The sequence below is a fragment of the Bos taurus genome, unplaced genomic scaffold (genome assembly GCF_002263795.3).
Source record: "Bos taurus isolate L1 Dominette 01449 registration number 42190680 breed Hereford unplaced genomic scaffold, ARS-UCD2.0 Leftover_ScbfJmS_717, whole genome shotgun sequence".
In the NCBI taxonomy this organism is placed as follows: domain Eukaryota; kingdom Metazoa; phylum Chordata; class Mammalia; order Artiodactyla; family Bovidae; genus Bos; species Bos taurus.
Window position 1 is genome coordinate 10,430 of NW_020192016.1, and position 14,934 is coordinate 25,363.

Sequence of the window (14,934 nt, forward strand, 5' to 3'; positions counted from 1 at the left end):
CCCCGCCAGGAGCCGACCCCCGCCCCGCGCCGCCCCGCCCTGCCATGCTCCCGGTGCCTTCCCAGCCGCAGTGGGGATCCCCGGAGCACAACTGGGACCGCCCCCATCCCCGCCACGACCCGATTCCCGACCCGCGCCGCCCGGCTTCGCCCCGCCCCGGGCGCGCTCCCGGTGCGCTGCCCACCTTCACCACGGGCTCCCGGTGAGCCCCGCCCCCACGCCCGGTTCCAGGAGAGCCTCTGGGACCTCGCTCCCGCCGCCCGGTGAAACGGGAGGACAATCCATCCAGCCCACAGAGGCAATCCAAGCTGTCTAGAATTCAGGGATCAAACGAGGGCTACGGAAAGGAAAGACGACCTGACCTAGGAGGGCCATGATATTCTATAGAACCGGACAAAGTTGGTTTCCAAGGAAACTTGATTCCTTGGAACCCGGAAAGCTGGTTCTTTTCATATGCAATTCCAAACCATGAGCTCCTTCCCAAAGCCTGCCTGGCCGCCAGCCCCACCCCCCACTCCCCAGAAAAAACGGCTCAAAGAAATCTTTTCCATCTCAGGCGGAAAACTGGAAGATGTCTTGTCTTGTCTGTCTGGATTGATGTCTGTGTCAGTGTGAGCCTTGTGATTTTTGATAATAGTGCTCAAGTTCTGAGTTCTTATTTCAATGGTCTCAAGACAAGGCAGCCCTTGCAAACCCAACTGCTTCCAATACAAGAAAACTTTGACCTCAGGGAATGTCAGAGTCCCGTGAACTGGGAACTAGTCAATATGAAATATCTAGTAGTTTTGTTTTTGCTCCTCTACTGTAGACATGTCTAAGAGTCATCAACATGAAGCACAAAATGTTCATAGTGCCTCGGTTTGTTCTAAGGTAAAAATTGCTATATCGTTCTATCTGTCACAAGCTTGTCAACAAGAAAGTACCTCGAAAGAACAGGAACAAAACGAAAAATTAAATGTGATATGAGCTTTTAGATAAACTATGAACACTAATTACACTCGAAAATATCTGCCTATGAGAGTCTTGATTGAAGGCAGAGGAGAAGGGGACGACAGAGGCTAAGATGGTTGGATGGCATCACTGATTCGATGGACATGAGTTTGAGCAAGCCCCTGGAGTTGGTGATGGACACGGAAGCCCAGCGTCCTGCAGGCCACGGGGTCCCAAAGAGTCAGACACGACTGAGCCACTGAACTGAACTGAACATACAATCGTTTCTCCAGGTGTTTTGGTTACCCGAGTTTCTATCCTGTGCTAAACTAAGTGACGACAGTGTACTGAAGAGCTGGGTCATTTCCAAATAAATTCAAGTTCTGAAACATTCACGCCTTGAAAGGACCTCCCTTTTACACAGAAACAAAAGAGATTTTTGACTATCCAATAAGAGTGTCTGGCACCATCCTGACATGTGAAACGTAAGAAAGCAATTTTTTTTGTTTTGTTTGGTTCTGATCTTGGGTGTGTGTGTGTGTGTGTGTGTGTGTGTGTGTGCGTGCGTGCGGGGGAGGGGAGGGGCGCTACTATCACTGATAGGTATGTTCACCAATCTGTCGAATGCCAATATAAAAGTCAGTTCTTGGTTGCTGAAGGGAACTGTATGACTTGGTATTAAAAGAAGGTATGTGGCATGAAATCGCATTTTCTGAAGGAAAACGACGTCGTTCTTTCTTCCAGGTGGCAGTTTCAGGATGGGAGAAGCAAAGGAATGGGTACAGAATGGGATCAGGAGGTTGTAGGGAAAGTGGACCCCCAGAAAAGAGTGTTGTGCCTAGCACAAGGTTTCTTGAGAGGTTGAACTGCCTTTGCTAATGGATTTTAAGTTTCTTTACCTCTTCCGTGATCTCTTCTAGGTTGACCTAGAAGAGAAATCTTTTGTTAGCTTTGGCTAAGTGGAGAAGTATTGCTTCACGGTGACTTGTGTGATCCTACCTGACTGTTCTAAACCCTTTTGATATCTATGCACTGCTGCTGCTGCTGCTGCTGCTGCTGCTGCGAAGTCGTTTCAGTCGTGTCCGAGTCTGTGTGACCCCATGGACGGCAGCCCACCAGGCCCCGCAGTCCCTGGGGTTCTCCAGGCAAGAACACTGGAGTGGGTTGCCATGTCCTCCTCCAATGCATGAAAGTGAAATGTGAAAGTGAAGTCGCTCAGTCGTGCCCGACTCTGAGCGACCCCATGGACTGCAGCCTACCAGGCTCTTCCGTCCATGAGATTTTCCAGGCAAGAGTACTGGAGTGGGGTGCCATTGCCTTCTCCCATATCTATTCACAAGCCTGCCTAAATCATTGACTTCTAGCCACCTTTGGGATGCCAATGACCACCCAGCCTTACCAGGCCACAGAGGAGAGAAAACACTTACCACAGGAGGTCCGGGTAAGGAACAAGGAACTAACAAGCTCCCACCAACCAGGATTCTGCAGAGGTCAACAAGAGGTCAGCAAGAGATGGGAGACTGCAGTCCAGAGGTCCTAGCAACTTCCAGCGAGCAGCAAAGACCCAGCATAGTCAAAACGAATTCAATGTTACCCAAAACAAATAAATAAACGGACAGAAGTTCTTGGAACACATGACTGAGGTTAGGGGTGAGGCAGTACATGTATGTGCCAGGATACTCTTAAAGTATACTCTTAACGTAGATGAGGAGAACAAGGTAGGAGGAAAACTTACTGTTTGGTTCAGGTCGCTTCTGAGCCTTTTGGGGGAACCGACCTGAAGCCAGAGTCTAGCCGAAATACACAGGCTTTGAACATCGCTGAAGACCAACATTTCCTAAGGAAAAAACGCATTGCTTAGCTCAAGGTTTGTCTGGGAAATTCTTACACATCAGGAGATGGCTCCGAGGTGGATTTCTACAAAGAACATCCATGCAAAGGACAAGCCTGCACAGCTCTGTGCACATCTGCCCCCTCCCCCCCTCACAGCCAGCAGCATTTCCAAGTGACCTCCTAAGGCCTTCGCCAAACTACAGGGGCACCTCTGGGCTTCCTGTTTCCCTCATTTTTCGGAATCTTTTCTAAAAAAAAAGAAAACAAAAAACAAATTAAAAAAAAAAAAAAAACCCGCACATTTCTTCGTACAATGCCACAGTGGAAGGAACACAGGCCTTCAATATTAAGACCTAAATTTGCAAAAAACTTGGAGCTTGGTTTTTTGTTTTGTTTGGTTTTGTTTTGTTTGAATCAAACCACCACATCATTTAAAATTTTTACACGTTCTAATTATTCGGTTCCAAAACACCAAACTTGTACTGCACACGGTCCCCATGGAAAGGCCCCCTCAGCAGGACAGCCACAGATGCTGCCATGAAAGGGCAGCAGGGTGCCCTCCTCCCTTGTTTGCTGCCTGGGCGGCCACCGGGTTTTGAAACCCATGCACCCTACTAAGTTTCTAGGGTGCAATTCGTGGACCCTTCCCTTTCCCATCCCAGCAGGTGGTCAAGGGCCCGCTGGCCTCCAAAGTGCCAGAAGCAGGGCTGGGCCAGCCGGCCAGAGTTCAGGGTTCTGGCCCTTGGACTTGCAGCGGACACTCGGCTGCTTGGGAAAACCGCGCGGCTCTGACCTTTCAGCAAAGGGGTGGAGCGGTCAAGGCCTTGAGCCCAAAGGCGAGGCCTTTCTGCGACCGCCAGGTTGTGCCAACAGAGGGCGGACTACGTGGTTCCCTGCTCCACGCAGTCCCAGTTCCCTGACCTGTGGTCCGCACCCCTCCGCCGCGCCCACTGGATGCCGACCCTTGGGGACCCAGGAGCGCACGCAGTGGGCGTTCCCAGCCGCCACGGCGACCCCCGAGAGGACAACGGGGAAGCCCTCCCCCACCCCCGCCAGGAGCCGACCCCCGCCCCGCGCCGCCCCGCCCCTGCCATGCTCCCGGTGCCTTCCCAGCCGCAGTGGGGATCCCCGGAGCACAACTGGGACCGCCCCCCATCCCCGCCACGACCCGATTCCCGACCCGCGCCGCCCGGCTTCGCCCCGCCCCGGGCGCGCTCCCGGTGCGCTGCCCACCTTCACCACGGGCTCCCGGTGAGCCCCGCCCCCACGCCCGGTTCCAGGAGAGCCTCTGGGACCTCGCTCCCGCCGCCCGGTGAAACGGGAGGACAATCCATCCAGCCCACAGAGGCAATCCAAGCTGTCTAGAATTCAGGGATCAAACGAGGGCTACGGAAAGGAAAGACGACCTGACCTAGGAGGGCCATGATATTCTATAGAACCGGACAAAGTTGGTTTCCAAGGAAACTTGATTCCTTGGAACCCGGAAAGCTGGTTCTTTTCATATGCAATTCCAAACCATGAGCTCCTTCCCAAAGCCTGCCTGGCCGCCAGCCCCACCCCCCACTCCCCAGAAAAAACGGCTCAAAGAAATCTTTTCCATCTCAGGCGGAAAACTGGAAGATGTCTTGTCTTGTCTGTCTGGATTGATGTCTGTGTCAGTGTGAGCCTTGTGATTTTTGATAATAGTGCTCAAGTTCTGAGTTCTTATTTCAATGGTCTCAAGACAAGGCAGCCCTTGCAAACCCAACTGCTTCCAATACAAGAAAACTTTGACCTCAGGGAATGTCAGAGTCCCGTGAACTGGGAACTAGTCAATATGAAATATCTAGTAGTTTTGTTTTTGCTCCTCTACTGTAGACATGTCTAAGAGTCATCAACATGAAGCACAAAATGTTCATAGTGCCTCGGTTTGTTCTAAGGTAAAAATTGCTATATCGTTCTATCTGTCACAAGCTTGTCAACAAGAAAGTACCTCGAAAGAACAGGAACAAAACGAAAAATTAAATGTGATATGAGCTTTTAGATAAACTATGAACACTAATTACACTCGAAAATATCTGCCTATGAGAGTCTTGATTGAAGGCAGAGGAGAAGGGGACGACAGAGGCTAAGATGGTTGGATGGCATCACTGATTCGATGGACATGAGTTTGAGCAAGCCCCTGGAGTTGGTGATGGACACGGAAGCCCAGCGTCCTGCAGGCCACGGGGTCCCAAAGAGTCAGACACGACTGAGCCACTGAACTGAACTGAACATACAATCGTTTCTCCAGGTGTTTTGGTTACCCGAGTTTCTATCCTGTGCTAAACTAAGTGACGACAGTGTACTGAAGAGCTGGGTCATTTCCAAATAAATTCAAGTTCTGAAACATTCACGCCTTGAAAGGACCTCCCTTTTACACAGAAACAAAAGAGATTTTTGACTATCCAATAAGAGTGTCTGGCACCATCCTGACATGTGAAACGTAAGAAAGCAATTTTTTTTGTTTTGTTTGGTTCTGATCTTGGGGTGTGTGTGTGTGTGTGTGTGTGTGTGTGTGTGCGTGCGTGCGGGGGAGGGGAGGGGCGCTACTATCACTGATAGGTATGTTCACCAATCTGTCGAATGCCAATATAAAAGTCAGTTCTTGGTTGCTGAAGGGAACTGTATGACTTGGTATTAAAAGAAGGTATGTGGCATGAAATCGCATTTTCTGAAGGAAAACGACGTCGTTCTTTCTTCCAGGTGGCAGTTTCAGGATGGGAGAAGCAAAGGAATGGGTACAGAATGGGATCAGGAGGTTGTAGGGAAAGTGGACCCCCAGAAAAGAGTGTTGTGCCTAGCACAAGGTTTCTTGAGAGGTTGAACTGCCTTTGCTAATGGATTTTAAGTTTCTTTACCTCTTCCGTGATCTCTTCTAGGTTGACCTAGAACAGAAATCTTTTGTTAGCTTTGGCTAAGTGGAGAAGTATTGCTTCACGGTGACTTGTGTGATCCTACCTGACTGTTCTAAACCCTTTTGATATCTATGCACTGCTGCTGCTGCTGCTGCTGCTGCTGCTGCTGCGAAGTCGTTTCAGTCGTGTCCGAGTCTGTGTGACCCCATGGACGGCAGCCCACCAGGCCCCGCAGTCCCTGGGGTTCTCCAGGCAAGAACACTGGAGTGGGTTGCCATGTCCTCCTCCAATGCATGAAAGTGAAATGTGAAAGTGAAGTCGCTCAGTCGTGCCCGACTCTGAGCGACCCCATGGACTGCAGCCTACCAGGCTCTTCCGTCCATGAGATTTTCCAGGCAAGAGTACTGGAGTGGGGTGCCATTGCCTTCTCCCATATCTATTCACAAGCCTGCCTAAATCATTGACTTCTAGCCACCTTTGGGATGCCAATGACCACCCAGCCTTACCAGGCCACAGAGGAGAGAAAACACTTACCACAGGAGGTCCGGGTAAGGAACAAGGAACTAACAAGCTCCCACCAACCAGGATTCTGCAGAGGTCAACAAGAGGTCAGCAAGAGATGGGAGACTGCAGTCCAGAGGTCCTAGCAACTTCCAGCGAGCAGCAAAGACCCAGCATAGTCAAAACGAATTCAATGTTACCCAAAACAAATAAATAAACGGACAGAAGTTCTTGGAACACATGACTGAGGTTAGGGGTGAGGCAGTACATGTATGTGCCAGGATACTCTTAAAGTATACTCTTAACGTAGATGAGGAGAACAAGGTAGGAGGAAAACTTACTGTTTGGTTCAGGTCGCTTCTGAGCCTTTTGGGGGAACCGACCTGAAGCCAGAGTCTAGCCGAAATACACAGGCTTTGAACATCGCTGAAGACCAACATTTCCTAAGGAAAAAACGCATTGCTTAGCTCAAGGTTTGTCTGGGAAATTCTTACACATCAGGAGATGGCTCCGAGGTGGATTTCTACAAAGAACATCCATGCAAAGGACAAGCCTGCACAGCTCTGTGCACATCTGCCCCCTCCCCCCCTCACAGCCAGCAGCATTTCCAAGTGACCTCCTAAGGCCTTCGCCAAACTACAGGGGCACCTCTGGGCTTCCTGTTTCCCTCATTTTTCGGAATCTTTTCTAAAAAAAAAGAAAAACAAAAAGCAAATTAAAAAAAAAAAAAAAACCCGCACATTTCTTCGTACAATGCCACAGTGGAAGGAACACAGGCCTTCAATATTAAGACCTAAATTTGCAAAAAACTTGGAGCTTGGTTTTTTGTTTTGTTTGGTTTTGTTTTGTTTGAATCAAACCACCACATCATTTAAAATTTTTACACGTTCTAATTATTCGGTTCCAAAACACCAAACTTGTACTGCACACGGTCCCCATGGAAAGGCCCCCTCAGCAGGACAGCCACAGATGCTGCCATGAAAGGGCAGCAGGGTGCCCTCCTCCCTTGTTTGCTGCCTGGGCGGCCACCGGGTTTTGAAACCCATGCACCCTACTAAGTTTCTAGGGTGCAATTCGTGGACCCTTCCCTTTCCCATCCCAGCAGGTGGTCAAGGGCCCGCTGGCCTCCAAAGTGCCAGAAGCAGGGCTGGGCCAGCCGGCCAGAGTTCAGGGTTCTGGCCCTTGGACTTGCAGCGGACACTCGGCTGCTTGGGAAAACCGCGCGGCTCTGACCTTTCAGCAAAGGGGTGGAGCGGTCAAGGCCTTGAGCCCAAAGGCGAGGCCTTTCTGCGACCGCCAGGTTGTGCCAACAGAGGGCGGACTACGTGGTTCCCTGCTCCACGCAGTCCCAGTTCCCTGACCTGTGGTCCGCACCCCTCCGCCGCGCCCACTGGATGCCGACCCTTGGGGACCCAGGAGCGCACGCAGTGGGCGTTCCCAGCCGCCACGGCGACCCCCGAGAGGACAACGGGGAAGCCCTCCCCCACCCCCGCCAGGAGCCGACCCCCGCCCCGCGCCGCCCCGCCCCTGCCATGCTCCCGGTGCCTTCCCAGCCGCAGTGGGGATCCCCGGAGCACAACTGGGACCGCCCCCCATCCCCGCCACGACCCGATTCCCGACCCGCGCCGCCCGGCTTCGCCCCGCCCCGGGCGCGCTCCCGGTGCGCTGCCCACCTTCACCACGGGCTCCCGGTGAGCCCCGCCCCCACGCCCGGTTCCAGGAGAGCCTCTGGGACCTCGCTCCCGCCGCCCGGTGAAACGGGAGGACAATCCATCCAGCCCACAGAGGCAATCCAAGCTGTCTAGAATTCAGGGATCAAACGAGGGCTACGGAAAGGAAAGACGACCTGACCTAGGAGGGCCATGATATTCTATAGAACCGGACAAAGTTGGTTTCCAAGGAAACTTGATTCCTTGGAACCCGGAAAGCTGGTTCTTTTCATATGCAATTCCAAACCATGAGCTCCTTCCCAAAGCCTGCCTGGCCGCCAGCCCCACCCCCCACTCCCCAGAAAAAACGGCTCAAAGAAATCTTTTCCATCTCAGGCGGAAAACTGGAAGATGTCTTGTCTTGTCTGTCTGGATTGATGTCTGTGTCAGTGTGAGCCTTGTGATTTTTGATAATAGTGCTCAAGTTCTGAGTTCTTATTTCAATGGTCTCAAGACAAGGCAGCCCTTGCAAACCCAACTGCTTCCAATACAAGAAAACTTTGACCTCAGGGAATGTCAGAGTCCCGTGAACTGGGAACTAGTCAATATGAAATATCTAGTAGTTTTGTTTTTGCTCCTCTACTGTAGACATGTCTAAGAGTCATCAACATGAAGCACAAAATGTTCATAGTGCCTCGGTTTGTTCTAAGGTAAAAATTGCTATATCGTTCTATCTGTCACAAGCTTGTCAACAAGAAAGTACCTCGAAAGAACAGGAACAAAACGAAAAATTAAATGTGATATGAGCTTTTAGATAAACTATGAACACTAATTACACTCGAAAATATCTGCCTATGAGAGTCTTGATTGAAGGCAGAGGAGAAGGGGACGACAGAGGCTAAGATGGTTGGATGGCATCACTGATTCGATGGACATGAGTTTGAGCAAGCCCCTGGAGTTGGTGATGGACACGGAAGCCCAGCGTCCTGCAGGCCACGGGGTCCCAAAGAGTCAGACACGACTGAGCCACTGAACTGAACTGAACATACAATCGTTTCTCCAGGTGTTTTGGTTACCCGAGTTTCTATCCTGTGCTAAACTAAGTGACGACAGTGTACTGAAGAGCTGGGTCATTTCCAAATAAATTCAAGTTCTGAAACATTCACGCCTTGAAAGGACCTCCCTTTTACACAGAAACAAAAGAGATTTTTGACTATCCAATAAGAGTGTCTGGCACCATCCTGACATGTGAAACGTAAGAAAGCAATTTTTTTTGTTTTGTTTGGTTCTGATCTTGGGTGTGTGTGTGTGTGTGTGTGTGTGTGTGTGTGTGCGTGCGTGCGGGGGAGGGGAGGGGCGCTACTATCACTGATAGGTATGTTCACCAATCTGTCGAATGCCAATATAAAAGTCAGTTCTTGGTTGCTGAAGGGAACTGTATGACTTGGTATTAAAAGAAGGTATGTGGCATGAAATCGCATTTTCTGAAGGAAAACGACGTCGTTCTTTCTTCCAGGTGGCAGTTTCAGGATGGGAGAAGCAAAGGAATGGGTACAGAATGGGATCAGGAGGTTGTAGGGAAAGTGGACCCCCAGAAAAGAGTGTTGTGCCTAGCACAAGGTTTCTTGAGAGGTTGAACTGCCTTTGCTAATGGATTTTAAGTTTCTTTACCTCTTCCGTGATCTCTTCTAGGTTGACCTAGAAGAGAAATCTTTTGTTAGCTTTGGCTAAGTGGAGAAGTATTGCTTCACGGTGACTTGTGTGATCCTACCTGACTGTTCTAAACCCTTTTGATATCTATGCACTGCTGCTGCTGCTGCTGCTGCTGCTGCTGCTGCGAAGTCGTTTCAGTCGTGTCCGAGTCTGTGTGACCCCATGGACGGCAGCCCACCAGGCCCCGCAGTCCCTGGGGTTCTCCAGGCAAGAACACTGGAGTGGGTTGCCATGTCCTCCTCCAATGCATGAAAGTGAAATGTGAAAGTGAAGTCGCTCAGTCGTGCCCGACTCTGAGCGACCCCATGGACTGCAGCCTACCAGGCTCTTCCGTCCATGAGATTTTCCAGGCAAGAGTACTGGAGTGGGGTGCCATTGCCTTCTCCCATATCTATTCACAAGCCTGCCTAAATCATTGACTTCTAGCCACCTTTGGGATGCCAATGACCACCCAGCCCTTACCAGGCCACAGAGGAGAGAAAACACTTACCACAGGAGGTCCGGGTAAGGAACAAGGAACTAACAAGCTCCCACCAACCAGGATTCTGCAGAGGTCAACAAGAGGTCAGCAAGAGATGGGAGACTGCAGTCCAGAGGTCCTAGCAACTTCCAGCGAGCAGCAAAGACCCAGCATAGTCAAAACGAATTCAATGTTACCCAAAACAAATAAATAAACGGACAGAAGTTCTTGGAACACATGACTGAGGTTAGGGGTGAGGCAGTACATGTATGTGCCAGGATACTCTTAAAGTATACTCTTAACGTAGATGAGGAGAACAAGGTAGGAGGAAAACTTACTGTTTGGTTCAGGTCGCTTCGGAGCCTTTTGGGGGAACCGACCTGAAGCCAGAGTCTAGCCGAAATACACAGGCTTTGAACATCGCTGAAGACCAACATTTCCTAAGGAAAAAACGCATTGCTTAGCTCAAGGTTTGTCTGGGAAATTCTTACACATCAGGAGATGGCTCCGAGGTGGATTTCTACAAAGAACATCCATGCAAAGGACAAGCCTGCACAGCTCTGTGCACATCTGCCCCCTCCCCCCCTCACAGCCAGCAGCATTTCCAAGTGACCTCCTAAGGCCTTCGCCAAACTACAGGGGCACCTCTGGGCTTCCTGTTTCCCTCATTTTTCGGAATCTTTTCTAAAAAAAAAGAAAAACAAAAAACAAATTAAAAAAAAAAAAAAAACCCGCACATTTCTTCGTACAATGCCACAGTGGAAGGAACACAGGCCTTCAATATTAAGACCTAAATTTGCAAAAAACTTGGAGCTTGGTTTTTTGTTTTGTTTGGTTTTGTTTTGTTTGAATCAAACCACCACATCATTTAAAATTTTTACACGTTCTAATTATTCGGTTCCAAAACACCAAACTTGTACTGCACACGGTCCCCATGGAAAGGCCCCCTCAGCAGGACAGCCACAGATGCTGCCATGAAAGGGCAGCAGGGTGCCCTCCTCCCTTGTTTGCTGCCTGGGCGGCCACCGGGTTTTGAAACCCATGCACCCTACTAAGTTTCTAGGGTGCAATTCGTGGACCCTTCCCTTTCCCATCCCAGCAGGTGGTCAAGGGCCCGCTGGCCTCCAAAGTGCCAGAAGCAGGGCTGGGCCAGCCGGCCAGAGTTCAGGGTTCTGGCCCTTGGACTTGCAGCGGACACTCGGCTGCTTGGGAAAACCGCGCGGCTCTGACCTTTCAGCAAAGGGGTGGAGCGGTCAAGGCCTTGAGCCCAAAGGCGAGGCCTTTCTGCGACCGCCAGGTTGTGCCAACAGAGGGCGGACTACGTGGTTCCCTGCTCCACGCAGTCCCAGTTCCCTGACCTGTGGTCCGCACCCCTCCGCCGCGCCCACTGGATGCCGACCCTTGGGGACCCAGGAGCGCACGCAGTGGGCGTTCCCAGCCGCCACGGCGACCCCCGAGAGGACAACGGGGAAGCCCTCCCCCACCCCCGCCAGGAGCCGACCCCCGCCCCGCGCCGCCCCGCCCCTGCCATGCTCCCGGTGCCTTCCCAGCCGCAGTGGGGATCCCCGGAGCACAACTGGGACCGCCCCCCATCCCCGCCACGACCCGATTCCCGACCCGCGCCGCCCGGCTTCGCCCCGCCCCGGGCGCGCTCCCGGTGCGCTGCCCACCTTCACCACGGGCTCCCGGTGAGCCCCGCCCCCACGCCCGGTTCCAGGAGAGCCTCTGGGACCTCGCTCCCGCCGCCCGGTGAAACGGGAGGACAATCCATCCAGCCCACAGAGGCAATCCAAGCTGTCTAGAATTCAGGGATCCAACGAGGGCTACGGAAAGGAAAGACGACCTGACCTAGGAGGGCCATGATATTCTATAGAACCGGACAAAGTTGGTTTCCAAGGAAACTTGATTCCTTGGAACCCGGAAAGCTGGTTCTTTTCATATGCAATTCCAAACCATGAGCTCCTTCCCAAAGCCTGCCTGGCCGCCAGCCCCACCCCCCACTCCCCAGAAAAAACGGCTCAAAGAAATCTTTTCCATCTCAGGCGGAAAACTGGAAGATGTCTTGTCTTGTCTGTCTGGATTGATGTCTGTGTCAGTGTGAGCCTTGTGATTTTTGATAATAGTGCTCAAGTTCTGAGTTCTTATTTCAATGGTCTCAAGACAAGGCAGCCCTTGCAAACCCAACTGCTTCCAATACAAGAAAACTTTGACCTCAGGGAATGTCAGAGTCCCGTGAACTGGGAACTAGTCAATATGAAATATCTAGTAGTTTTGTTTTTGCTCCTCTACTGTAGACATGTCTAAGAGTCATCAACATGAAGCACAAAATGTTCATAGTGCCTCGGTTTGTTCTAAGGTAAAAATTGCTATATCGTTCTATCTGTCACAAGCTTGTCAACAAGAAAGTACCTCGAAAGAACAGGAACAAAACGAAAAATTAAATGTGATATGAGCTTTTAGATAAACTATGAACACTAATTACACTCGAAAATATCTGCCTATGAGAGTCTTGATTGAAGGCAGAGGAGAAGGGGACGACAGAGGCTAAGATGGTTGGATGGCATCACTGATTCGATGGACATGAGTTTGAGCAAGCCCCTGGAGTTGGTGATGGACACGGAAGCCCAGCGTCCTGCAGGCCACGGGGTCCCAAAGAGTCAGACACGACTGAGCCACTGAACTGAACTGAACATACAATCGTTTCTCCAGGTGTTTTGGTTACCCGAGTTTCTATCCTGTGCTAAACTAAGTGACGACAGTGTACTGAAGAGCTGGGTCATTTCCAAATAAATTAAAGTTCTGAAACATTCACGCCTTGAAAGGACCTCCCTTTTACACAGAAACAAAAGAGATTTTTGACTATCCAATAAGAGTGTCTGGCACCATCCTGACATGTGAAACGTAAGAAAGCAATTTTTTTTTGTTTTGTTTGGTTCTGATCTTGGGTGTGTGTGTGTGTGTGTGTGTGTGTGTGTGTGTGTGCGTGCGTGCGGGGGAGGGGAGGGGCGCTACTATCACTGATAGGTATGTTCACCAATCTGTCGAATGCCAATATAAAAGTCAGTTCTTGGTTGCTGAAGGGAAATGTATGACTTGGTATTAAAAGAAGGTATGTGGCATGAAATCGCATTTTCTGAAGGAAAACGACGTCGTTCTTTCTTCCAGGTGGCAGTTTCAGGATGGGAGAAGCAAAGGAATGGGTACAGAATGGGATCAGGAGGTTGTAGGGAAAGTGGACCCCCAGAAAAGAGTGTTGTGCCTAGCACAAGGTTTCTTGAGAGGTTGAACTGCCTTTGCTAATGGATTTTAAGTTTCTTTACCTCTTCCGTGATCTCTTCTAGGTTGACCTAGAAGAGAAATCTTTTGTTAGCTTTGGCTAAGTGGAGAAGTATTGCTTCACGGTGACTTGTGTGATCCTACCTGACTGTTCTAAACCCTTTTGATATCTATGCACTGCTGCTGCTGCTGCTGCTGCTGCTGCTGCTGCGAAGTCGTTTCAGTCGTGTCCGAGTCTGTGTGACCCCATGGACGGCAGCCCACCAGGCCCCGCAGTCCCTGGGGTTCTCCAGGCAAGAACACTGGAGTGGGTTGCCATGTCCTCCTCCAATGCATGAAAGTGAAATGTGAAAGTGAAGTCGCTCAGTCGTGCCCGACTCTGAGCGACCCCATGGACTGCAGCCTACCAGGCTCTTCCGTCCATGAGATTTTCCAGGCAAGAGTACTGGAGTGGGGTGCCATTGCCTTCTCCCATATCTATTCACAAGCCTGCCTAAATCATTGACTTCTAGCCACCTTTGGGATGCCAATGACCACCCACCCTTACCAGGCCGCAGAGGAGAGAAAACACTTACCACAGGAGGTCCGGGTAAGGAACAAGGAACTAACAAGCTCCCACCAACCAGGATTCTGCAGAGGTCAACAAGAGGTCAGCAAGAGATGGGAGACTGCAGTCCAGAGGTCCTAGCAACTTCCAGCGAGCAGCAAAGACCCAGCATAGTCAAAACGAATTCAATGTTACCCAAAACAAATAAATAAACGGACAGAAGTTCTTGGAACACATGACTGAGGTTAGGGGTGAGGCAGTACATGTATGTGCCAGGATACTCTTAAAGTATACTCTTAACGTAGATGAGGAGAACAAGGTAGGAGGAAAACTTACTGTTTGGTTCAGGTCGCTTCGGAGCCTTTTGGGGGAACCGACCTGAAGCCAGAGTCTAGCCGAAATACACAGGCTTTGAACATCGCTGAAGACCAACATTTCCTAAGGAAAAAACGCATTGCTTAGCTCAAGGTTTGTCTGGGAAATTCTTACACATCAGGAGATGGCTCCGAGGTGGATTTCTACAAAGAACATCCATGCAAAGGACAAGCCTGCACAGCTCTGTGCACATCTGCCCCCTCCCCCCCTCACAGCCAGCAGCATTTCCAAGTGACCTCCTAAGGCCTTCGCCAAACTACAGGGGCACCTCTGGGCTTCCTGTTTCCCTCATTTTTCGGAATCTTTTCTAAAAAAAAAGAAAAACAAAAAACAAATTAAAAAAAAAAAAAAAAACCCGCACATTTCTTCGTACAATGCCACAGTGGAAGGAACACAGGCCTTCAATATTAAGACCTAAATTTGCAAAAAACTTGGAGCTTGGTTTTTTGTTTTGTTTGGTTTTGTTTTGTTTGAATCAAACCACCACATCATTTAAAATTTTACACGTTCTAATTATTCGGTTCCCAAAACACCAAACTTGTACTGCACACGGTCCCCATGGAAAGGCCCCCTCAGCAGGACAGCCACAGATGCTGCCATGAAAGGGCAGCAGGGTGCCCTCCTCCCTTGTTTGCTGCCTGGGCGGCCACCGGGTTTTGAAACCCATGCACCCTACTAAGTTTCTAGGGTGCAATTCGTGGACCCTTCCCTTTCCCATCCCAGCAGGTGGTCAAGGGCCCGCTGGCCTCCAAAGTGCCAGAAGCAGGGCTGGGC

General features: G+C 50.5%; 1 long non-coding RNA gene across 2 annotated transcripts; it reads right to left on the bottom strand.

Moving 5' to 3' along the window:
• Positions 1 to 238: 238 nt before the first annotated feature.
• LOC132344790 (uncharacterized) lies at positions 239 to 14,656 on the bottom strand. 2 transcript variants are annotated; one of them, XR_009493754.1, is made up of 3 exons: positions 14,122 to 14,656; positions 9,993 to 10,402; positions 239 to 6,583 (listed from the first exon to the last, which is right to left on the bottom strand). It is a non-coding gene; the product is annotated as an uncharacterized lncRNA (long non-coding RNA). The 2 variants fall into 2 exon arrangements; XR_009493753.1 differs by having other exon boundaries at positions 9,993 to 10,646.
• Positions 14,657 to 14,934: the final 278 nt, after the last annotated feature.